This window comes from Schistocerca nitens, chromosome 2 (assembly GCF_023898315.1).
Source record: "Schistocerca nitens isolate TAMUIC-IGC-003100 chromosome 2, iqSchNite1.1, whole genome shotgun sequence".
Taxonomy (NCBI): Eukaryota; Metazoa; Arthropoda; class Insecta; order Orthoptera; family Acrididae; genus Schistocerca; species Schistocerca nitens.
In genome coordinates, this window is record NC_064615.1 from 96,890,213 (window position 1) to 96,911,195 (window position 20,983).

Genomic DNA, 20,983 nt, shown 5'->3' on the forward strand with positions numbered 1-20,983 from the left:
TCGCGACAACCAAGCACTACGATAAACTTGCGATTCTCTGAAAGTAAGCCATGCAACAGGACAAACTGCATGTCGGGCCACCGGCCCATCAGACCCTCAGGTGCGTCTTGCGGAAAGCAATCTACGTGCCAGGATTAAGCCGTCTTCGCTTACTTATATCTATACGTAAAGACTGGCACGTACAACGATTCTATTAGTTTCCCAGGAACTAGTACTTCGCATGCAAGTTTGTTAAATGCATGCGCATGCAGCACACAAAAGGGTGAGATGTCTTTCTTGCTGGGAGAAACAGCTGAGGTCGTCTTCTCGCAGTTGATCCCCTTACGTCCCGTTATTAATCCTATTAGCAAAATCATAAGCATTTGCAGCGTTCCCCATTCACGTGTGGACTGCAATTACCAATTGCATATACAACTCCAACTACCGGCTCGTACTCATTTCTAGAAACGATCGCAAAACACAGCGCCAGGTTCCACCGAGACTCGAACTCGGATCGCTGGATTCAAAGTCCAGAGTGCTAACCATTACACCATGGAACCGGATGCCTGCAGCGGTCTTAAATTCAGTAGCATCATGTAATTAAGCAGATAAGATGCGATGTTATTACATGTAGCGTCCTCAGGAAGTGTTTGCGTGGCAAATGAACCAACCAAGTAGGCTGGAAGTGGAAGGAGCACCTTCGAATGTAGCGAGAATTCTTGCCAGTATTCGTACATGAAGTGATGTCGAAGGCTCAGGTAACCAAAATCCCCGAACAGCCACTTTCGTATGGTGGATGCTTTGTGCTGGAAGCAGCCTAGCTATGAAAACAGCTATGGACACAGAGTACCGTCGAAAACTGCGTGCTGACACAGAACGCTACGTAGTGGGCGGATAGTGCGTGACACGATAACATTTGCACTTCACACGGTCGAAATTCTGTCACACAACTCAAGCAGCTGTTTCAGCATTCACATACACTGGTGTTCAGCACAGCGCATGTTGTAGGTGCCGGATTAAGAAACCTCTTTGAGAATATGGTCCAGATCGGATGCTGCAACTAGCAAGTGCGGCAAGACCTCAGTAGGTGGCGGGGTGCAGACCTGCTTCCATGTGCGGCCTGTTGGTCTAGGGGTATGATTCCTGCTTTGGGTGCAGGAGGTCCCGGGTTCAAATCCCGGACAGGCCCTACTTTTCACTTTCGCGACAACCAAGCACTACGATAAACTTGCGATTCTCTGAAAGTAAGCCATGCAACAGGACAAACTGCATGTCGGGCCACCGGCCCATCAGACCCTCAGGTGCGTCTTGCGGAAAGCAATCTACGTGCCAGGATTAAGCCGTCTTCGCTTACTTATATCTATACGTAAAGACTGGCACGTACAACGATTCTATTAGTTTCCCAGGAACTAGTACTTCGCATGCAAGTTTGTTAAATGCATGCGCATGCAGCACACAAAAGGGTGAGATGTCTTTCTTGCTGGGAGAAACAGCTGAGGTCGTCTTCTCGCAGTTGATCCCCTTACGTCCCGTTATTAATCCTATTAGCAAAATCATAAGCATTTGCAGCGTTCCCCATTCACGTGTGGACTGCAATTACCAATTGCATATACAACTCCAACTACCGGCTCGTACTCATTTCTAGAAACGATCGCAAAACACAGCGCCAGGTTCCACCGAGACTCGAACTCGGATCGCTGGATTCAAAGTCCAGAGTGCTAACCATTACACCATGGAACCGGATGCCTGCAGCGGTCTTAAATTCAGTAGCATCATGTAATTAAGCAGATAAGATGCGATGTTATTACATGTAGCGTCCTCAGGAAGTGTTTGCGTGGCAAATGAACCAACCAAGTAGGCTGGAAGTGGAAGGAGCACCTTCGAATGTAGCGAGAATTCTTGCCAGTATTCGTACATGAAGTGATGTCGAAGGCTCAGGTAACCAAAATCGCCGAACAGCCACTTTCGTATGGTGGATGCTTTGTGCTGGAAGCAGCCTAGCTATGAAAACAGCTATGGACACAGAGTACCGTCGAAAACTGCGTGCTGACACAGAACGCTACGTAGTGGGCGGATAGTGCGTGACACGATAACATTTGCACTTCACACGGTCGAAATTCTGTCACACAACTCAAGCAGCTGTTTCAGCATTCACATACACTGGTGTTCAGCACAGCGCATGTTGTAGGTGCCGGATTAAGAAACCTCTTTGAGAATATGGTCCAGATCGGATGCTGCAACTAGCAAGTGCGGCAAGACCTCAGTAGGTGGCGGGGTGCAGACCTGCTTCCATGTGCGGCCTGTTGGTCTAGGGGTATGATTCCTGCTTTGGGTGCAGGAGGTCCCGGATTCAAATCCCGGACAGGCTCTACTTTTCACTTTCGCGACAACCAAGCACTACGATAAACTTGCGATTCTCTGAAAGTAAGCCATGCAACAGGACAAACTGCATGTCGTGCCACCGGCCCATCAGACCCTCAGGTGCGTCTTGTGGAAAGCAATCTACCTGTCAGGATTAAGCCGTCTTCGCTTACTTATACCTATACGTAAAGACTGGCACGTACAACGATTCTATTAGTTTCCCAGGAACTAGTACTTCGCATGCAAGTTTGTTAAATGCATGCGCATGCAGCACACAAAAGGGTGAGATGTCTTTCTTGCTGGGAGAAACAGCTGAGGTCGTCTTCTCGCAGTTGATCCCCTTACGTCCCGTTATTAATCCTATTAGCAAAATCATAAGCATTTGCAGCGTTCCCCATTCACGTGTGGACTGCAATTACCAATTGCATATACAACTCCAACTACCGGCTCGTACTCATTTCTAGAAACGATCGCAAAACACAGCGCCAGGTTCCACCGAGACTCGAACTCGGATCGCTGGATTCAAAGTCCAGAGTGCTAACCATTACACCATGGAACCGGATGCCTGCAGCGGTCTTAAATTCAGTAGCATCATGTAATTAAGCAGATAAGATGCGATGTTATTACATGTAGCGTCCTCAGGAAGTGTTTGCGTGGCAAATGAACCAACCAAGTAGGCTGGAAGTGGAAGGAGCACCTTCGAATGTAGCGAGAATTCTTGCCAGTATTCGTACATGAAGTGATGTCGAAGGCTCAGGTAACCAAAATCGCCGAACAGCCACTTTCGTATGGTGGATGCTTTGTGCTGGAAGCAGCCTAGCTATGAAAACAGCTATGGACACAGAGTACCGTCGAAAACTGCGTGCTGACACAGAACGCTACGTAGTGGGCGGATAGTGCGTGACACGATAACATTTGCACTTCACACGGTCGAAATTCTGTCACACAACTCAAGCAGCTGTTTCAGCATTCACATACACTGGTGTTCAGCACAGCGCATGTTGTAGGTGCCGGATTAAGAAACCTCTTTGAGAATATGGTCCAGATCGGATGCTGCAACTAGCAAGTGCGGCAAGACCTCAGTAGGTGGCGGGGTGCAGACCTGCTTCCATGTGCGGCCTGTTGGTCTAGGGGTATGATTCCTGCTTTGGGTGCAGGAGGTCCCGGGTTCAAATCCCGGACAGGCCCTACTTTTCACTTTCGCGACAACCAAGCACTACGATAAACTTGCGATTCTCTGAAAGTAAGCCATGCAACAGGACAAACTGCATGTCGGGCCACCGGCCCATCAGACTCTCAGGTGCGTCTTGCGGAAAGCAATCTACGTGCCAGGATTAAGCCGTCTTCGCTTACTTATATCTATACGTAAAGACTGGCACGTACAACGATTCTATTAGTTTCCCAGGAACTAGTACATCGCATGCAAGTTTGTTAAATGCATGCGCATGCAGCACACAAAAGGGAGAGATGTCTTTCCTGCTGGGAGAAACAGCTGAGGTCGTCTTCTCGCAGTTGATCCCCTTACGTCCCGTTATTAATCCTATTAGCAAAATCATAAGCATTTGCAGCGTTCCCCATTCACGTGTGGACTGCAATTACCAATTGCATATACAACTCCAACTACCGGCTCGTACTCATTTCTAGAAACGATCGCAAAACACAGCGCCAGGTTCCACCGAGACTCGAACTCGGATCGCTGGATTCAATGTCCAGAGTGCTAACCATTACACCATGGAACCGGATGCCTGCAACGGTCTTAAATTCAGTAGCATCATGTAATTAAGCAGATAAGATGCGATGTTATTACATGTAGCGTCCTCAGGAAGTGTTTGCGTGGCAAATGAACCAACCAAGTAGGCTGGAAGTGGAAGGAGCACCTTCGAATGTAGCGAGAATTCTTGCCAGTATTCGTACATGAAGTGATGTCGAAGGCTCAGGTAACCAAAATCCCCGAACAGCCACTTTCGTATGGTGGATGCTTTGTGCTGGAAGCAGCCTAGCTATGAAAACAGCTATGGACACAGAGTACCGTCGAAAACTGCGTGCTGACACAGAACGCTACGTAGTGGGCGGATAGTGCGTGACACGATAACATTTGCACTTCACACGGTCGAAATTCTGTCACACAACTCAAGCAGCTGTTTCAGCATTCACATACACTGGTGTTCAGCACAGCGCATGTTGTAGGTGCCGGATTAAGAAACCTATTTGAGAATATGGTCCAGATCGGATGCTGCAACTAGCAAGTGCGGCAAGACCTCAGTAGGTGGCGGGGTGCAGACCTGCTTCCATGTGCGGCCTGTTGGTCTAGGGGTATGATTCCTGCTTTGGGTGCAGGAGGTCCCGGGTTCAAATCCCGGACAGGCCCTACTTTTCACTTTCGCGACAACCAAGCACTACGATAAACTTGCGATTCTCTGAAAGTAAGCCATGCAACAGGACAAACTGCATGTCGGGCCACCGGCCCATCAGACTCTCAGGTGCGTCTTGCGGAAAGCAATCTACGTGCCAGGATTAAGCCGTCTTCGCTTACTTATATCTATACGTAAAGACTGGCACGTACAACGATTCTATTAGTTTCCCAGGAACTAGTACATCGCATGCAAGTTTGTTAAATGCATGCGCATGCAGCACACAAAAGGGAGAGATGTCTTTCCTGCTGGGAGAAACAGCTGAGGTCGTCTTCTCGCAGTTGATCCCCTTACGTCCCGTTATTAATCCTAGTAGCAAAATCATAAGCATTTGCAGCGTTCCCCATTCACGTGTGGACTGCAATTACCAATTGCATATACAACTCCAACTACCGGCTCGTACTCATTTCTAGAAACGATCGCAAAACACAGCGCCAGGTTCCACCGAGACTCGAACTCGGATCGCTGGATTCAAAGTCCAGAGTGCTAACCATTACACCATGGAACCGGATGCCTGCAGCGGTCTTAAATTCAGTAGCATCATGTAATTAAGCAGATAAGATGCGATGTTATTACATGTAGCGTACTCAGGAAGTGTTTGCGTGGCAAATGAACCAACCAAGTAGGCTGGAAGTGGAAGGAGCACCTTCGAATGTAGCGAGAATTCTTGCCAGTATTCGTACATGAAGTGATGTCGAAGGCTCAGGTAACCAAAATCGCCGAACAGCCACTTTCGTATGGTGGATGCTTTGTGCTGGAAGCAGCCTAGCTATGAAAACAGCTATGGACACAGAGTACCGTCGAAAACTGCGTGCTGACACAGAACGCTACGTAGTGGGCGGATAGTGCGTGACACGATAACATTTGCACTTCACACGGTCGAAATTCTGTCACACAACTCAAGCAGCTGTTTCAGCATTCACATACACTGGTGTTCAGCACAGCGCATGTTGTAGGTGCCGGATTAAGAAACCTCTTTGAGAATATGGTCCAGATCGGATGCTGCAACTAGCAAGTGCGGCAAGACCTCAGTAGGTGGCGGGGTGCAGACCTGCTTCCATGTGCGGCCTGTTGGTCTAGGGGTATGATTCCTGCTTTGGGTGCAGGAGGTCCCGGATTCAAATCCCGGACAGGCTCTACTTTTCACTTTCGCGACAACCAAGCACTACGATAAACTTGCGATTCTCTGAAAGTAAGCCATGCAACAGGACAAACTGCATGTCGTGCCACCGGCCCATCAGACCCTCAGGTGCGTCTTGTGGAAAGCAATCTACCTGTCAGGATTAAGCCGTCTTCGCTTACTTATACCTATACGTAAAGACTGGCACGTACAACGATTCTATTAGTTTCCCAGGAACTAGTACTTCGCATGCAAGTTTGTTAAATGCATGCGCATGCAGCACACAAAAGGGTGAGATGTCTTTCTTGCTGGGAGAAACAGCTGAGGTCGTCTTCTCGCAGTTGATCCCCTTACGTCCCGTTATTAATCCTATTAGCAAAATCATAAGCATTTGCAGCGTTCCCCATTCACGTGTGGACTGCAATTACCAATTGCATATACAACTCCAACTACCGGCTCGTACTCATTTCTAGAAACGATCGCAAAACACAGCGCCAGGTTCCACCGAGACTCGAACTCGGATCGCTGGATTCAAAGTCCAGAGTGCTAACCATTACACCATGGAACCGGATGCCTGCAGCGGTCTTAAATTCAGTAGCATCATGTAATTAAGCAGATAAAATGCGATGTTATTACATGTAGCGTACTCAGGAAGTGTTTGCGTGGCAAATGAACCAACCAAGTAGGCTGGAAGTGGAAGGAGCACCTTCGAATGTAGCGAGAATTCTTGCCAGTATTCGTACATGAAGTGATGTCGAAGGCTCAGGTAACCAAAATCGCCGAACAGCCACTTTCGTATGGTGGATGCTTTGTGCTGGAAGCAGCCTAGCTATGAAAACAGCTATGGACACAGAGTACCGTCGAAAACTGCGTGCTGACACAGAACGCTACGTAGTGGGCGGATAGTGCGTGACACGATAACATTTGCACTTCACACGGTCGAAATTCTGTCACACAACTCAAGCAGCTGTTTCAGCATTCACATACACTGGTGTTCAGCACAGCGCATGTTGTAGGTGCCGGATTAAGAAACCTCTTTGAGAATATGGTCCAGATCGGATGCTGCAACTAGCAAGTGCGGCAAGACCTCAGTAGGTGGCGGGGTGCAGACCTGCTTCCATGTGCGGCCTGTTGGTCTAGGGGTATGATTCCTGCTTTGGGTGCAGGAGGTCCCGGGTTCAAATCCCGGACAGGCCCTACTTTTCACTTTCGCGACAACCAAGCACTACGATAAACTTGCGATTCTCTGAAAGTAAGCCATGCAACAGGACAAACTGCATGTCGGGCCACCGGCCCATCAGACTCTCAGGTGCGTCTTGCGGAAAGCAATCTACGTGCCAGGATTAAGCCGTCTTCGCTTACTTATATCTATACGTAAAGACTGGCACGTACAACGATTCTATTAGTTTCCCAGGAACTAGTACATCGCATGCAAGTTTGTTAAATGCATGCGCATGCAGCACACAAAAGGGAGAGATGTCTTTCCTGCTGGGAGAAACAGCTGAGGTCGTCTTCTCGCAGTTGAACCCCTTACGACCCGTTATTAATCCTAGTAGCAAAAGCATAAGCATTTGCAGCGTTCCCCATTCACGTGTGGACTGCAATTAACAATTTGCATTACATGATCGTAGCTAAAATTCTGCATATACAATTCCAACTACCGGCTCGTACTCATTTCTAGAAACGATCGCAAAACACAGCGCCAGGTTCCACCGAGACTCGAACTCGGATCGCTGGATTCAAAGTCCAGAGTGCTAACCATTACACCATGGAACCGGATGCCTGCAGCGGTCTTAAATTCAGTAGCATCATGTAATTAAGCAGATAAGATGCGATGTTATTACATGTAGCGTCCTCAGGAAGTGTTTGCGTGGCAAATGAACCAACCAAGTAGGCTGGAAGGAGCACCTTCGAATGTAGCGAGAATTCTTGCCAGTATTCGTACATGAAGTGATGTCGAAGGCTCAGGTAACCAAAATCGCCGAACAGCCACTTTCGTATGGTGGATGCTTTGTGCTGGAAGCAGCCTAGCTATGAAAACAGCTATGGACACAGAGTACCGTCGAAAACTGCGTGCTGACACAGAACGCTACGTAGTGGGCGGATAGTGCGTGACACGATAACATTTGCACTTCACACGGTCGAAATTCTGTCACACAACTCAAGCAGCTGTTTCAGCATTCACATACACTGGTGTTCAGCACAGCGCATGTTGTAGGTGCCGGATTAAGAAACCTCTTTGAGAATATGGTCCAGATCGGATGCTGCAACTAGCAAGTGCGGCAAGACCTCAGTAGGTGGCGGGGTGCAGACCTGCTTCCATGTGCGGCCTGTTGGTCTAGGGGTATGATTCCTGCTTTGGGTGCAGGAGGTCCCGGATTCAAATCCCGGACAGGCTCTACTTTTCACTTTCGCGACAACCCAGCACTACGATAAACTTGCGATTCTCTGAAAGTAAGCCATGCAACAGGACAAACTGCATGTCGTGCCACCGGCCCATCAGACCCTCAGGTGCGTCTTGTGGAAAGCAATCTACCTGTCAGGATTAAGCCGTCTTCGCTTACTTATACCTATACGTAAAGACTGGCACGTACAACGATTCTATTAGTTTCCCAGGAACTAGTACTTCGCATGCAAGTTTGTTAAATGCATGCGCATGCAGCACACAAAAGGGTGAGATGTCTTTCTTGCTGGGAGAAACAGCTGAGGTCGTCTTCTCGCAGTTGATCCCCTTACGTCCCGTTATTAATCCTATTAGCAAAATCATAAGCATTTGCAGCGTTCCCCATTCACGTGTGGACTGCAATTACCAATTGCATATACAACTCCAACTACCGGCTCGTACTCATTTCTAGAAACGATCGCAAAACACAGCGCCAGGTTCCACCGAGACTCGAACTCGGATCGCTGGATTCAAAGTCCAGAGTGCTAACCATTACACCATGGAACCGGATGCCTGCAGCGGTCTTAAATTCAGTAGCATCATGTAATTAAGCAGATAAGATGCGATGTTATTACATGTAGCGTCCTCAGGAAGTGTTTGCGTGGCAAATGAACCAACCAAGTAGGCTGGAAGTGGAAGGAGCACCTTCGAATGTAGCGAGAATTCTTGCCAGTATTCGTACATGAAGTGATGTCGAAGGCTCAGGTAACCAAAATCCCCGAACAGCCACTTTCGTATGGTGGATGCTTTGTGCTGGAAGCAGCCTAGCTATGAAAACAGCTATGGACACAGAGTACCGTCGAAAACTGCGTGCTGACACAGAACGCTACGTAGTGGGCGGATAGTGCGTGACACGATAACATTTGCACTTCACACGGTCGAAATTCTGTCACACAACTCAAGCAGCTGTTTCAGCATTCACATACACTGGTGTTCAGCACAGCGCATGTTGTAGGTGCCGGATTAAGAAACCTATTTGAGAATATGGTCCAGATCGGATGCTGCAACTAGCAAGTGCGGCAAGACCTCAGTAGGTGGCGGGGTGCAGACCTGCTTCCATGTGCGGCCTGTTGGTCTAGGGGTATGATTCCTGCTTTGGGTGCAGGAGGTCCCGGGTTCAAATCCCGGACAGGCTCTACTTTTCACTTTCGCGACAACCAAGCACTACGATAAACTTGCGATTCTCTGAAAGTAAGCCATGCAACAGGACAAACTGCATGTCGGGCCACCGGCCCATCAGACTCTCAGGTGCGTCTTGCGGAAAGCAATCTACGTGCCAGGATTAAGCCGTCTTCGCTTACTTATATCTATACGTAAAGACTGGCACGTACAACGATTCTATTAGTTTCCCAGGAACTAGTACATCGCATGCAAGTTTGTTAAATGCATGCGCATGCAGCACACAAAAGGGAGAGATGTCTTTCCTGCTGGGAGAAACAGCTGAGGTCGTCTTCTCGCAGTTGATCCCCTTACGTCCCGTTATTAATCCTAGTAGCAAAATCATAAGCATTTGCAGCGTTCCCCATTCACGTGTGGACTGCAATTACCAATTGCATATACAACTCCAACTACCGGCTCGTACTCATTTCTAGAAACGATCGCAAAACACAGCGCCAGGTTCCACCGAGACTCGAACTCGGATCGCTGGATTCAAAGTCCAGAGTGCTAACCATTACACCATGGAACCGGATGCCTGCAGCGGTCTTAAATTCAGTAGCATCATGTAATTAAGCAGATAAGATGCGATGTTATTACATGTAGCGTCCTCAGGAAGTGTTTGCGTGGCAAATGAACCAACCAAGTAGGCTGGAAGTGGAAGGAGCACCTTCGAATGTAGCGAGAATTCTTGCCAGTATTCGTACATGAAGTGATGTCGAAGGCTCAGGTAACCAAAATCGCCGAACAGCCACTTTCGTATGGTGGATGCTTTGTGCTGGAAGCAGCCTAGCTATGAAAACAGCTATGGACACAGAGTACCGTCGAAAACTGCGTGCTGACACAGAACGCTACGTAGTGGGCGGATAGTGCGTGACACGATAACATTTGCACTTCACACGGTCGAAATTCTGTCACACAACTCAAGCAGCTGTTTCAGCATTCACATACACTGGTGTTCAGCACAGCGCATGTTGTAGGTGCCGGATTAAGAAACCTCTTTGAGAATATGGTCCAGATCGGATGCTGCAACTAGCAAGTGCGGCAAGACCTCAGTAGGTGGCGGGGTGCAGACCTGCTTCCATGTGCGGCCTGTTGGTCTAGGGGTATGATTCCTGCTTTGGGTGCAGGAGGTCCCGGATTCAAATCCCGGACAGGCTCTACTTTTCACTTTCGCGACAACCAAGCACTACGATAAACTTGCGATTCTCTGAAAGTAAGCCATGCAACAGGACAAACTGCATGTCGTGCCACCGGCCCATCAGACCCTCAGGTGCGTCTTGTGGAAAGCAATCTACCTGTCAGGATTAAGCCGTCTTCGCTTACTTATACCTATACGTAAAGACTGGCACGTACAACGATTCTATTAGTTTCCCAGGAACTAGTACTTCGCATGCAAGTTTGTTAAATGCATGCGCATGCAGCACACAAAAGGGTGAGATGTCTTTCTTGCTGGGAGAAACAGCTGAGGTCGTCTTCTCGCAGTTGATCCCCTTACGTCCCGTTATTAATCCTATTAGCAAAATCATAAGCATTTGCAGCGTTCCCCATTCACGTGTGGACTGCAATTACCAATTGCATATACAACTCCAACTACCGGCTCGTACTCATTTCTAGAAACGATCGCAAAACACAGCGCCAGGTTCCACCGAGACTCGAACTCGGATCGCTGGATTCAAAGTCCAGAGTGCTAACCATTACACCATGGAACCGGATGCCTGCAGCGGTCTTAAATTCAGTAGCATCATGTAATTAAGCAGATAAGATGCGATGTTATTACATGTAGCGTCCTCAGGAAGTGTTTGCGTGGCAAATGAACCAACCAAGTAGGCTGGAAGTGGAAGGAGCACCTTCGAATGTAGCGAGAATTCTTGCCAGTATTCGTACATGAAGTGATGTCGAAGGCTCAGGTAACCAAAATCGCCGAACAGCCACTTTCGTATGGTGGATGCTTTGTGCTGGAAGCAGCCTAGCTATGAAAACAGCTATGGACACAGAGTACCGTCGAAAACTGCGTGCTGACACAGAACGCTACGTAGTGGGCGGATAGTGCGTGACACGATAACATTTGCACTTCACACGGTCGAAATTCTGTCACACAACTCAAGCAGCTGTTTCAGCATTCACATACACTGGTGTTCAGCACAGCGCATGTTGTAGGTGCCGGATTAAGAAACCTCTTTGAGAATATGGTCCAGATCGGATGCTGCAACTAGCAAGTGCGGCAAGACCTCAGTAGGTGGCGGGGTGCAGACCTGCTTCCATGTGCGGCCTGTTGGTCTAGGGGTATGATTCCTGCTTTGGGTGCAGGAGGTCCCGGGTTCAAATCCCGGACAGGCCCTACTTTTCACTTTCGCGACAACCAAGCACTACGATAAACTTGCGATTCTCTGAAAGTAAGCCATGCAACAGGACAAACTGCATGTCGGGCCACCGGCCCATCAGACTCTCAGGTGCGTCTTGCGGAAAGCAATCTACGTGCCAGGATTAAGCCGTCTTCGCTTACTTATATCTATACGTAAAGACTGGCACGTACAACGATTCTATTAGTTTCCCAGGAACTAGTACATCGCATGCAAGTTTGTTAAATGCATGCGCATGCAGCACACAAAAGGGAGAGATGTCTTTCCTGCTGGGAGAAACAGCTGAGGTCGTCTTCTCGCAGTTGAACCCCTTACGACCCGTTATTAATCCTAGTAGCAAAAGCATAAGCATTTGCAGCGTTCCCCATTCACGTGTGGACTGCAATTAACAATTTGCATTACATGATCGTAGCTAAAATTCTGCATATACAATTCCAACTACCGGCTCGTACTCATTTCTAGAAACGATCGCAAAACACAGCGCCAGGTTCCACCGAGACTCGAACTCGGATCGCTGGATTCAAAGTCCAGAGTGCTAACCATTACACCATGGAACCGGATGCCTGCAGCGGTCTTAAATTCAGTAGCATCATGTAATTAAGCAGATAAGATGCGATGTTATTACATGTAGCGTCCTCAGGAAGTGTTTGCGTGGCAAATGAACCAACCAAGTAGGCTGGAAGTGGAAGGAGCACCTTCGAATGTAGCGAGAATTCTTGCCAGTATTCGTACATGAAGTGATGTCGAAGGCTCAGGTAACCAAAATCGCCGAACAGCCACTTTCGTATGGTGGATGCTTTGTGCTGGAAGCAGCCTAGCTATGAAAACAGCTATGGACACAGAGTACCGTCGAAAACTGCGTGCTGACACAGAACGCTACGTAGTGGGCGGATAGTGCGTGACACGATAACATTTGCACTTCACACGGTCGAAATTCTGTCACACAACTCAAGCAGCTGTTTCAGCATTCACATACACTGGTGTTCAGCACAGCGCATGTTGTAGGTGCCGGATTAAGAAACCTCTTTGAGAATATGGTCCAGATCGGATGCTGCAACTAGCAAGTGCGGCAAGACCTCAGTAGGTGGCGGGGTGCAGACCTGCTTCCATGTGCGGCCTGTTGGTCTAGGGGTATGATTCCTGCTTTGGGTGCAGGAGGTCCCGGATTCAAATCCCGGACAGGCTCTACTTTTCACTTTCGCGACAACCAAGCACTACGATAAACTTGCGATTCTCTGAAAGTAAGCCATGCAACAGGACAAACTGCATGTCGTGCCACCGGCCCATCAGACCCTCAGGTGCGTCTTGTGGAAAGCAATCTACCTGTCAGGATTAAGCCGTCTTCGCTTACTTATACCTATACGTAAAGACTGGCACGTACAACGATTCTATTAGTTTCCCAGGAACTAGTACTTCGCATGCAAGTTTGTTAAATGCATGCGCATGCAGCACACAAAAGGGTGAGATGTCTTTCTTGCTGGGAGAAACAGCTGAGGTCGTCTTCTCGCAGTTGATCCCCTTACGTCCCGTTATTAATCCTATTAGCAAAATCATAAGCATTTGCAGCGTTCCCCATTCACGTGTGGACTGCAATTACCAATTGCATATACAACTCCAACTACCGGCTCGTACTCATTTCTAGAAACGATCGCAAAACACAGCGCCAGGTTCCACCGAGACTCGAACTCGGATCGCTGGATTCAAAGTCCAGAGTGCTAACCATTACACCATGGAACCGGATGCCTGCAGCGGTCTTAAATTCAGTAGCATCATGTAATTAAGCAGATAAGATGCGATGTTATTACATGTAGCGTCCTCAGGAAGTGTTTGCGTGGCAAATGAACCAACCAAGTAGGCTGGAAGTGGAAGGAGCACCTTCGAATGTAGCGAGAATTCTTGCCAGTATTCGTACATGAAGTGATGTCGAAGGCTCAGGTAACCAAAATCCCCGAACAGCCACTTTCGTATGGTGGATGCTTTGTGCTGGAAGCAGCCTAGCTATGAAAACAGCTATGGACACAGAGTACCGTCGAAAACTGCGTGCTGACACAGAACGCTACGTAGTGGGCGGATAGTGCGTGACACGATAACATTTGCACTTCACACGGTCGAAATTCTGTCACACAACTCAAGCAGCTGTTTCAGCATTCACATACACTGGTGTTCAGCACAGCGCATGTTGTAGGTGCCGGATTAAGAAACCTATTTGAGAATATGGTCCAGATCGGATGCTGCAACTAGCAAGTGCGGCAAGACCTCAGTAGGTGGCGGGGTGCAGACCTGCTTCCATGTGCGGCCTGTTGGTCTAGGGGTATGATTCCTGCTTTGGGTGCAGGAGGTCCCGGGTTCAAATCCCGGACAGGCTCTACTTTTCACTTTCGCGACAACCAAGCACTACGATAAACTTGCGATTCTCTGAAAGTAAGCCATGCAACAGGACAAACTGCATGTCGGGCCACCGGCCCATCAGACTCTCAGGTGCGTCTTGCGGAAAGCAATCTACGTGCCAGGATTAAGCCGTCTTCGCTTACTTATATCTATACGTAAAGACTGGCACGTACAACGATTCTATTAGTTTCCCAGGAACTAGTACATCGCATGCAAGTTTGTTAAATGCATGCGCATGCAGCACACAAAAGGGAGAGATGTCTTTCCTGCTGGGAGAAACAGCTGAGGTCGTCTTCTCGCAGTTGATCCCCTTACGTCCCGTTATTAATCCTAGTAGCAAAATCATAAGCATTTGCAGCGTTCCCCATTCACGTGTGGACTGCAATTACCAATTGCATATACAACTCCAACTACCGGCTCGTAATCATTTCTAGAAACGATCGCAAAACACAGCGCCAGGTTCCACCGAGACTCGAACTCGGATCGCTGGATTCAAAGTCCAGAGTGCTAACCATTACACCATGGAACCGGATGCCTGCAGCGGTCTTAAATTCAGTAGCATCATGTAATTAAGCAGATAAGATGCGATGTTATTACATGTAGCGTCCTCAGGAAGTGTTTGCGTGGCAAATGAACCAACCAAGTAGGCTGGAAGTGGAAGGAGCACCTTCGAATGTAGCGAGAATTCTTGCCAGTATTCGTACATGAAGTGATGTCGAAGGCTCAGGTAACCAAAATCGCCGAACAGCCACTTTCGTATGGTGGATGCTTTGTGCTGGAAGCAGCCTAGCTATGAAAACAGCTATGGACACAGAGTACCGTCGAAAACTGCGTGCTGACACAGAACGCTACGTAGTGGGCGGATAGTGCGTGACACGATAACATTTGCACTTCACACGGTCGAAATTCTGTCACACAACTCAAGCAGCTGTTTCAGCATTCACATACACTGGTGTTCAGCACAGCGCATGTTGTAGGTGCCGGATTAAGAAACCTCTTTGAGAATATGGTCCAGATCGGATGCTGCAACTAGCAAGTGCGGCAAGACCTCAGTAGGTGGCGGGGTGCAGACCTGCTTCCATGTGCGGCCTGTTGGTCTAGGGGTATGATTCCTGCTTTGGGTGCAGGAGGTCCCGGATTCAAATCCCGGACAGGCTCTACTTTTCACTTTCGCGACAACCAAGCACTACGATAAACTTGCGATTCTCTGAAAGTAAGCCATGCAACAGGACAAACTGCATGTCGTGCCACCGGCCCATCAGACCCTCAGGTGCGTCTTGTGGAAAGCAATCTACCTGTCAGGATTAAGCCGTCTTCGCTTACTTATACATATACGTAAAGACTGGCACGTACAACGATTCTATTAGTTTCCCAGGAACTAGTACTTCGCATGCAAGTTTGTTAAATGCATGCGCATGCAGCACACAAAAGGGTGAGATGTCTTTCTTGCTGGGAGAAACAGCTGAGGTCGTCTTCTCGCAGTTGATCCCCTTACGTCCCGTTATTAATCCTATTAGCAAAATCATAAGCATTTGCAGCGTTCCCCATTCACGTGTGGACTGCAATTACCAATTGCATATACAACTCCAACTACCGGCTCGTACTCATTTCTAGAAACGATCGCAAAACACAGCGCCAGGTTCCACCGAGACTCGAACTGGGATCGCTGGATTCAAAGTCCAGAGTGCTAACCATTACACCATGGAACCGGATGCCTGCAGCGGTCTTAAATTCAGTAGCATCATGTAATTAAGCAGATAAGATGCGATGTTATTACATGTAGCGTCCTCAGGAAGTGTTTGCGTGGCAAATGAACCAACCAAGTAGGCTGGAAGTGGAAGGAGCACCTTCGAATGTAGCGAGAATTCTTGCCAGTATTCGTACATGAAGTGATGTCGAAGGCTCAGGTAACCAAAATCGCCGAACAGCCACTTTCGTATGGTGGATGCTTTGTGCTGGAAGCAGCCTAGCTATGAAAACAGCTATGGACACAGAGTACCGTCGAAAACTGCGTGCTGACACAGAACGCTACGTAGTGGGCGGATAGTGCGTGACACGATAACATTTGCACTTCACACGGTCGAAATTCTGTCACACAACTCAAGCAGCTGTTTCAGCATTCACATACACTGGTGTTCAGCACAGCGCATGTTGTAGGTGCCGGATTAAGAAACCTCTTTGAGAATATGGTCCAGATCGGATGCTGCAACTAGCAAGTGCGGCAAGACCTCAGTAGGTGGCGGGGTGCAGACCTGCTTCCATGTGCGGCCTGTTGGTCTAGGGGTATGATTCCTGCTTTGGGTGCAGGAGGTCCCGGGTTCAAATCCCGGACAGGCCCTACTTTTCACTTTCGCGACAACCAAGCACTACGATAAACTTGCGATTCTCTGAAAGTAAGCCATGCAACAGGACAAACTGCATGTCGGGCCACCGGCCCATCAGACTCTCAGGTGCGTCTTGCGGAAAGCAATCTACGTGCCAGGATTAAGCCGTCTTCGCTTACTTATATCTATACGTAAAGACTGGCACGTACAACGATTCTATTAGTTTCCCAGGAACTAGTACATCGCATGCAAGTTTGTTAAATGCATGCGCATGCAGCACACAAAAGGGAGAGATGTCTTTCCTGCTGGGAGAAACAGCTGAGGTCGTCTTCTCGCAGTTGAACCCCTTACGACCCGTTATTAATCCTAGTAGCAAAAGCATAAGCATTTGCAGCGTTCCCCATTCACGTGTGGACTGCAATTAACAATTTGCATTACATGATCGTAGCTAAAATTCTGCATATACAATTCCAACTACCGGCTCGTACTCATTTCTAGAAACGATCGCAAAACACAGCGCCAGGTTCCACCGAGACTCGAACTCGGATCGCTGGATTCAAAGTCCAGAGTGCTAACCATTACACCATGGAACCGGATGCCTGCAGCGGTCTTAAATTCAGTAGCATCATGTAATTAAGCAGATAAGATGCGATGTTATTACATGTAGCGTCCTCAGGAAGTGTTTGCGTGGCAAATGAACCAACCAAGTAGGCTGGAAGTGGAAGGAGCACCTTCGAATGTAGCGAGAATTCTTGCCAGTATTCGTACATGAAGTGATGTCGAAGGCTCAGGTAACCAAAATCGCCGAACAGCCACTTTCGTATGGTGGATGCTTTGTGCTGGAAGCAGCCTAGCTATGAAAACAGCTATGGACACAGAGTACCGTCGAAAACTGCGTGCTGACACAGAACGCTACGTAGTGGGCGGATAGTGCGTGACACGATAACATTTGCACTTCACACGGTCGAAATTCTGTCACACAACTCAAGCAGCTGTTTCAGCATTCACATACACTGGTGTTCAGCACAGCGCATGTTGTAGGTGCCGGATTAAGAAACCTCTTTGAGAATATGGTCCAGATCGGATGCTGCAACTAGCAAGTGCGGCAAGACCTCAGTAGGTGGCGGGGTGCAGACCTGCTTCCATGTGCGGCCTGTTGGTCTAGGGGTATGATTCCTGCTTTGGGTGCAGGAGGTCCCGGATTCAAATCCCGGACAGGCTCTACTTTTCACTTTCGCGACAACCAAGCACTACGATAAACTTGCGATTCTCTGAAAGTAAGCCATGCAACAGGACAAACTGCATGTCGTGCCACCGGCCCATCAGACCCTCAGGTGCGTCTTGTGGAAAGCAATCTACCTGTCAGGATTAAGCCGTCTTCGCTTACTTATACCTATACGTAAAGACTGGCACGTACAACGATTCTATTAGTTTCCCAGGAACTAGTACTTCGCATGCAAGTTTGTTAAATGCATGCGCATGCAGCACACAAAAGGGTGAGATGTCTTTCTTGCTGGGAGAAACAGCTGAGGTCGTCTTCTCGCAGTTGATCCCCTTACGTCCCGTTATTAATCCTATTAGCAAAATCATAAGCATTTGCAGCGTTCCCCATTCACGTGTGGACTGCAATTACCAATTGCATATACAACTCCAACTACCGGCTCGTACTCATTTCTAGAAACGATCGCAAAACACAGCGCCAGGTTCCACCGAGACTCGAACTCGGATCGCTGGATTCAAAGTCCAGAGTGCTAACCATTACACCATGGAACCGGATGCCTGCAGCGGTCTTAAATTCAGTAGCATCATGTAATTAAGCAGATAAGATGCGATGTTATTACATGTAGCGTCCTCAGGAAGTGTTTGCGTGGCAAATGAACCAACCAAGTAGGCTGGAAGTGGAAGGAGCACCTTCGAATGTAGCGAGAATTCTTGCCAGTATTCGTACATGAAGTGATGTCGAAGGCTCAGGTAACCAAAATCCCCGAACAGCCACTTTCGTATGGTGGATGCTTTGTGCTGGAAGCAGCCTAGCTATGAAAACAGCTATGGACACAGAGTACCGTCGAAAACTGCGTGCTGACACAGAACGCTACGTAGTGGGCGGATAGTGCGTGACACGATAACATTTGCACTTCACACGGTCGAAATTCTGTCACACAACTCAAGCAGCTGTTTCAGCATTCACATACACTGGTGTTCAGCACAGCGCATGTTGTAGGTGCCGGATTAAGAAACCTATTTGAGAATATGGTCCAGATCGGATGCTGCAACTAGCAAGTGCGGCAAGACCTCAGTAGGTGGCGGGGTGCAGACCTGCTTCCATGTGCGGCCTGTTGGTCTAGGGGTATGATTCCTGCTTTGGGTGCAGGAGGTCCCGGGTTCAAATCCCGGACAGGCTCTACTTTTCACTTTCGCGACAACCAAGCACTACGATAAACTTGCGATTCTCTGAAAGTAAGCCATGCAACAGGACAAACTGCATGTCGGGCCACCGGCCCATCAGACTCTCAGGTGCGTCTTGCGGAAAGCAATCTACGTGCCAGGATTAAGCCGTCTTCGCTTACTTATATCTATACGTAAAGACTGGCACGTACAACGATTCTATTAGTTTCCCAGGAACTAGTACATCGCATGCAAGTTTGTTAAATGCATGCGCATGCAGCACACAAAAGGGAGAGATGTCTTTCCTGCTGGGAGAAACAGCTGAGGTCGTCTTCTCGCAGTTGATCCCCTTACGTCCCGTTATTAATCCTAGTAGCAAAATCATAAGCATTTGCAGCGTTCCCCATTCACGTGTGGACTGCAATTACCAATTGCATATACAACTCCAACTACCGGCTCGTAATCATTTCTAGAAACGATCGCAAAACACAGCGCCAGGTTCCACCGAGACTCGAACTCGGATCGCTGGATTCAAAGTCCAGAGTGCTAACCATTACACCATGGAACCGGATGCCTGCAGCGGTCTTAAATTCAGTAGCATCATGTAATTAAGCAGATAAGATGCGATGTTATTACATGTAGCGTCCTCAGGAAGTGTTTGCGTGGCAAATGAACCAACCAAGTAGGCTGGAAGTGGAAGGAGCACCTTCGAATGTAGCGAGAATTCTTGCCAGTATTCGTACATGAAGTGATGTCGAAGGCTCAGGTAACCAAAATCGCCGAACAGCCACTTTCGTATGGTGGATGCTTTGTGCTGGAAGCAGCCTAGCTATGAAAACAGCTATGGACACAGAGTACCGTCGAAAACTGCGTGCTGACACAGAACGCTACGTAGTGGGCGGATAGTGCGTGACACGATAACATTTGCACTTCACACGGTCGAAATTCTGTCACACAACTCAAGCAGCTGTTTCAGCATTCACATACACTGGTGTTCAGCACAGCGCATGTTGTAGGTGCCGGATTAAGAAACCTCTTTGAGAATATGGTCCAGATCGGATGCTGCAACTAGCAAGTGCGGCAAGACCTCAGTAGGTGGCGGGGTGCAGACCTGCTTCCATGTGCGGCCTGTTGGTCTAGGGGTATGATTCCTGCTTTGGGTGCAGGAGGTCCCGGATTCAAATCCCGGACAGGCTCTACTTTTCACTTTCGCGACAACCAAGCACTACGATAAACTTGCGATTCTCTGAAAGTAAGCCATGCAACAGGACAAACTGCATGTCGTGCCACCGGCCCATCAGACCCTCAGGTGCGTCTTGTGGAAAGCAATCTACCTGTCAGGATTAAGCCGTCTTCGCTTACTTATACATATACGTAAAGACTGGCACGTACAACGATTCTATTAGTTTCCCAGGAACTAGTACTTCGCATGCAAGTTTGTTAAATGCATGCGCATGCAGCACACAAAAGGGTGAGATGTCTTTCTTGCTGGGAGAAACAGCTGAGGTCGTCTTCTCGCAGTTGATCCCCTTACGTCCCGTTATTAATCCTATTAGCAAAATCATAAGCATTTGCAGCGTTCCCCATTCACGTGTGGACTGCAATTACCAATTGCATATACAACTCCAACTACCGGCTCGTACTCATTTCTAGAAACGATCGCAAAACACAGCGCCAGGTTCCACCGAGACTCGAACTGGGATCGCTGGATTCAAAGTCCAGAGTGCTAACCATTACACCATGGAACCGGATGCCTGCAGCGGTCTTAAATTCAGTAGCATCATGTAATTAAGCAGATAAGATGCGATGTTATTACATGTAGCGTCCTCAGGAAGTGTTTGCGTGGCAAATGAACCAACCAAGTAGGCTGGAAGTGGAAGGAGCACCTTCGAATGTAGCGAGAATTCTTGCCAGTATTCGTACATGAAGTGATGTCGAAGGCTCAGGTAACCAAAATCGCCGAACAGCCACTTTCGTATGGTGGATGCTTTGTGCTGGAAGCAGCCTAGCTATGAAAACAGCTATGGACACAGAGTACCGTCGAAAACTGCGTG

The 20,983-nt window shown here is 48.3% G+C and overlaps 35 non-coding genes across 35 annotated transcripts; 17 read left to right on the plus strand and 18 right to left on the minus strand.

Moving 5' to 3' along the window:
• Window positions 1–467: 467 nt before the first annotated feature.
• On the minus strand, window positions 468–539 carry Trnaq-uug (transfer RNA glutamine (anticodon UUG)). Its single transcript has one exon. It is a non-coding gene; the product is annotated as a tRNA-Gln (tRNA).
• A 557-nt stretch (window positions 540–1,096) lies between these two features.
• Window positions 1,097–1,168, plus strand: Trnap-ugg (transfer RNA proline (anticodon UGG)). Its single transcript has one exon. It is a non-coding gene; the product is annotated as a tRNA-Pro (tRNA).
• A 479-nt stretch (window positions 1,169–1,647) lies between these two features.
• On the minus strand, window positions 1,648–1,719 carry Trnaq-uug (transfer RNA glutamine (anticodon UUG)). The gene has a single exon. It is a non-coding gene; the product is annotated as a tRNA-Gln (tRNA).
• A 557-nt stretch (window positions 1,720–2,276) lies between these two features.
• On the plus strand, window positions 2,277–2,348 carry Trnap-ugg (transfer RNA proline (anticodon UGG)). The gene has a single exon. It is a non-coding gene; the product is annotated as a tRNA-Pro (tRNA).
• Window positions 2,349–2,827: 479 nt separating this feature from the next.
• Window positions 2,828–2,899, minus strand: Trnaq-uug (transfer RNA glutamine (anticodon UUG)). The gene has a single exon. It is a non-coding gene; the product is annotated as a tRNA-Gln (tRNA).
• Window positions 2,900–3,456: 557 nt separating this feature from the next.
• On the plus strand, window positions 3,457–3,528 carry Trnap-ugg (transfer RNA proline (anticodon UGG)). Its single transcript has one exon. It is a non-coding gene; the product is annotated as a tRNA-Pro (tRNA).
• Window positions 3,529–4,007: 479 nt separating this feature from the next.
• Window positions 4,008–4,079, minus strand: Trnaq-uug (transfer RNA glutamine (anticodon UUG)). The gene has a single exon. It is a non-coding gene; the product is annotated as a tRNA-Gln (tRNA).
• Window positions 4,080–4,636: 557 nt separating this feature from the next.
• Window positions 4,637–4,708, plus strand: Trnap-ugg (transfer RNA proline (anticodon UGG)). The gene has a single exon. It is a non-coding gene; the product is annotated as a tRNA-Pro (tRNA).
• A 479-nt stretch (window positions 4,709–5,187) lies between these two features.
• Trnaq-uug (transfer RNA glutamine (anticodon UUG)) lies at window positions 5,188–5,259 on the minus strand. The gene has a single exon. It is a non-coding gene; the product is annotated as a tRNA-Gln (tRNA).
• A 557-nt stretch (window positions 5,260–5,816) lies between these two features.
• Window positions 5,817–5,888, plus strand: Trnap-ugg (transfer RNA proline (anticodon UGG)). The gene has a single exon. It is a non-coding gene; the product is annotated as a tRNA-Pro (tRNA).
• A 479-nt stretch (window positions 5,889–6,367) lies between these two features.
• On the minus strand, window positions 6,368–6,439 carry Trnaq-uug (transfer RNA glutamine (anticodon UUG)). Its single transcript has one exon. It is a non-coding gene; the product is annotated as a tRNA-Gln (tRNA).
• Window positions 6,440–6,996: 557 nt separating this feature from the next.
• Trnap-ugg (transfer RNA proline (anticodon UGG)) lies at window positions 6,997–7,068 on the plus strand. The gene has a single exon. It is a non-coding gene; the product is annotated as a tRNA-Pro (tRNA).
• A 507-nt stretch (window positions 7,069–7,575) lies between these two features.
• Trnaq-uug (transfer RNA glutamine (anticodon UUG)) lies at window positions 7,576–7,647 on the minus strand. Its single transcript has one exon. It is a non-coding gene; the product is annotated as a tRNA-Gln (tRNA).
• Window positions 7,648–8,198: 551 nt separating this feature from the next.
• Trnap-ugg (transfer RNA proline (anticodon UGG)) lies at window positions 8,199–8,270 on the plus strand. Its single transcript has one exon. It is a non-coding gene; the product is annotated as a tRNA-Pro (tRNA).
• Window positions 8,271–8,749: 479 nt separating this feature from the next.
• Window positions 8,750–8,821, minus strand: Trnaq-uug (transfer RNA glutamine (anticodon UUG)). Its single transcript has one exon. It is a non-coding gene; the product is annotated as a tRNA-Gln (tRNA).
• A 557-nt stretch (window positions 8,822–9,378) lies between these two features.
• On the plus strand, window positions 9,379–9,450 carry Trnap-ugg (transfer RNA proline (anticodon UGG)). The gene has a single exon. It is a non-coding gene; the product is annotated as a tRNA-Pro (tRNA).
• A 479-nt stretch (window positions 9,451–9,929) lies between these two features.
• Window positions 9,930–10,001, minus strand: Trnaq-uug (transfer RNA glutamine (anticodon UUG)). Its single transcript has one exon. It is a non-coding gene; the product is annotated as a tRNA-Gln (tRNA).
• Window positions 10,002–10,558: 557 nt separating this feature from the next.
• Trnap-ugg (transfer RNA proline (anticodon UGG)) lies at window positions 10,559–10,630 on the plus strand. Its single transcript has one exon. It is a non-coding gene; the product is annotated as a tRNA-Pro (tRNA).
• A 479-nt stretch (window positions 10,631–11,109) lies between these two features.
• Trnaq-uug (transfer RNA glutamine (anticodon UUG)) lies at window positions 11,110–11,181 on the minus strand. The gene has a single exon. It is a non-coding gene; the product is annotated as a tRNA-Gln (tRNA).
• A 557-nt stretch (window positions 11,182–11,738) lies between these two features.
• On the plus strand, window positions 11,739–11,810 carry Trnap-ugg (transfer RNA proline (anticodon UGG)). The gene has a single exon. It is a non-coding gene; the product is annotated as a tRNA-Pro (tRNA).
• A 507-nt stretch (window positions 11,811–12,317) lies between these two features.
• Trnaq-uug (transfer RNA glutamine (anticodon UUG)) lies at window positions 12,318–12,389 on the minus strand. Its single transcript has one exon. It is a non-coding gene; the product is annotated as a tRNA-Gln (tRNA).
• A 557-nt stretch (window positions 12,390–12,946) lies between these two features.
• Window positions 12,947–13,018, plus strand: Trnap-ugg (transfer RNA proline (anticodon UGG)). The gene has a single exon. It is a non-coding gene; the product is annotated as a tRNA-Pro (tRNA).
• A 479-nt stretch (window positions 13,019–13,497) lies between these two features.
• On the minus strand, window positions 13,498–13,569 carry Trnaq-uug (transfer RNA glutamine (anticodon UUG)). The gene has a single exon. It is a non-coding gene; the product is annotated as a tRNA-Gln (tRNA).
• A 557-nt stretch (window positions 13,570–14,126) lies between these two features.
• On the plus strand, window positions 14,127–14,198 carry Trnap-ugg (transfer RNA proline (anticodon UGG)). The gene has a single exon. It is a non-coding gene; the product is annotated as a tRNA-Pro (tRNA).
• Window positions 14,199–14,677: 479 nt separating this feature from the next.
• Trnaq-uug (transfer RNA glutamine (anticodon UUG)) lies at window positions 14,678–14,749 on the minus strand. Its single transcript has one exon. It is a non-coding gene; the product is annotated as a tRNA-Gln (tRNA).
• A 557-nt stretch (window positions 14,750–15,306) lies between these two features.
• Window positions 15,307–15,378, plus strand: Trnap-ugg (transfer RNA proline (anticodon UGG)). Its single transcript has one exon. It is a non-coding gene; the product is annotated as a tRNA-Pro (tRNA).
• Window positions 15,379–15,857: 479 nt separating this feature from the next.
• Trnaq-uug (transfer RNA glutamine (anticodon UUG)) lies at window positions 15,858–15,929 on the minus strand. The gene has a single exon. It is a non-coding gene; the product is annotated as a tRNA-Gln (tRNA).
• Window positions 15,930–16,486: 557 nt separating this feature from the next.
• On the plus strand, window positions 16,487–16,558 carry Trnap-ugg (transfer RNA proline (anticodon UGG)). The gene has a single exon. It is a non-coding gene; the product is annotated as a tRNA-Pro (tRNA).
• A 507-nt stretch (window positions 16,559–17,065) lies between these two features.
• Window positions 17,066–17,137, minus strand: Trnaq-uug (transfer RNA glutamine (anticodon UUG)). Its single transcript has one exon. It is a non-coding gene; the product is annotated as a tRNA-Gln (tRNA).
• Window positions 17,138–17,694: 557 nt separating this feature from the next.
• Window positions 17,695–17,766, plus strand: Trnap-ugg (transfer RNA proline (anticodon UGG)). The gene has a single exon. It is a non-coding gene; the product is annotated as a tRNA-Pro (tRNA).
• A 479-nt stretch (window positions 17,767–18,245) lies between these two features.
• Trnaq-uug (transfer RNA glutamine (anticodon UUG)) lies at window positions 18,246–18,317 on the minus strand. The gene has a single exon. It is a non-coding gene; the product is annotated as a tRNA-Gln (tRNA).
• Window positions 18,318–18,874: 557 nt separating this feature from the next.
• Trnap-ugg (transfer RNA proline (anticodon UGG)) lies at window positions 18,875–18,946 on the plus strand. The gene has a single exon. It is a non-coding gene; the product is annotated as a tRNA-Pro (tRNA).
• Window positions 18,947–19,425: 479 nt separating this feature from the next.
• Window positions 19,426–19,497, minus strand: Trnaq-uug (transfer RNA glutamine (anticodon UUG)). Its single transcript has one exon. It is a non-coding gene; the product is annotated as a tRNA-Gln (tRNA).
• Window positions 19,498–20,054: 557 nt separating this feature from the next.
• Window positions 20,055–20,126, plus strand: Trnap-ugg (transfer RNA proline (anticodon UGG)). The gene has a single exon. It is a non-coding gene; the product is annotated as a tRNA-Pro (tRNA).
• A 479-nt stretch (window positions 20,127–20,605) lies between these two features.
• Window positions 20,606–20,677, minus strand: Trnaq-uug (transfer RNA glutamine (anticodon UUG)). Its single transcript has one exon. It is a non-coding gene; the product is annotated as a tRNA-Gln (tRNA).
• Window positions 20,678–20,983: the final 306 nt, after the last annotated feature.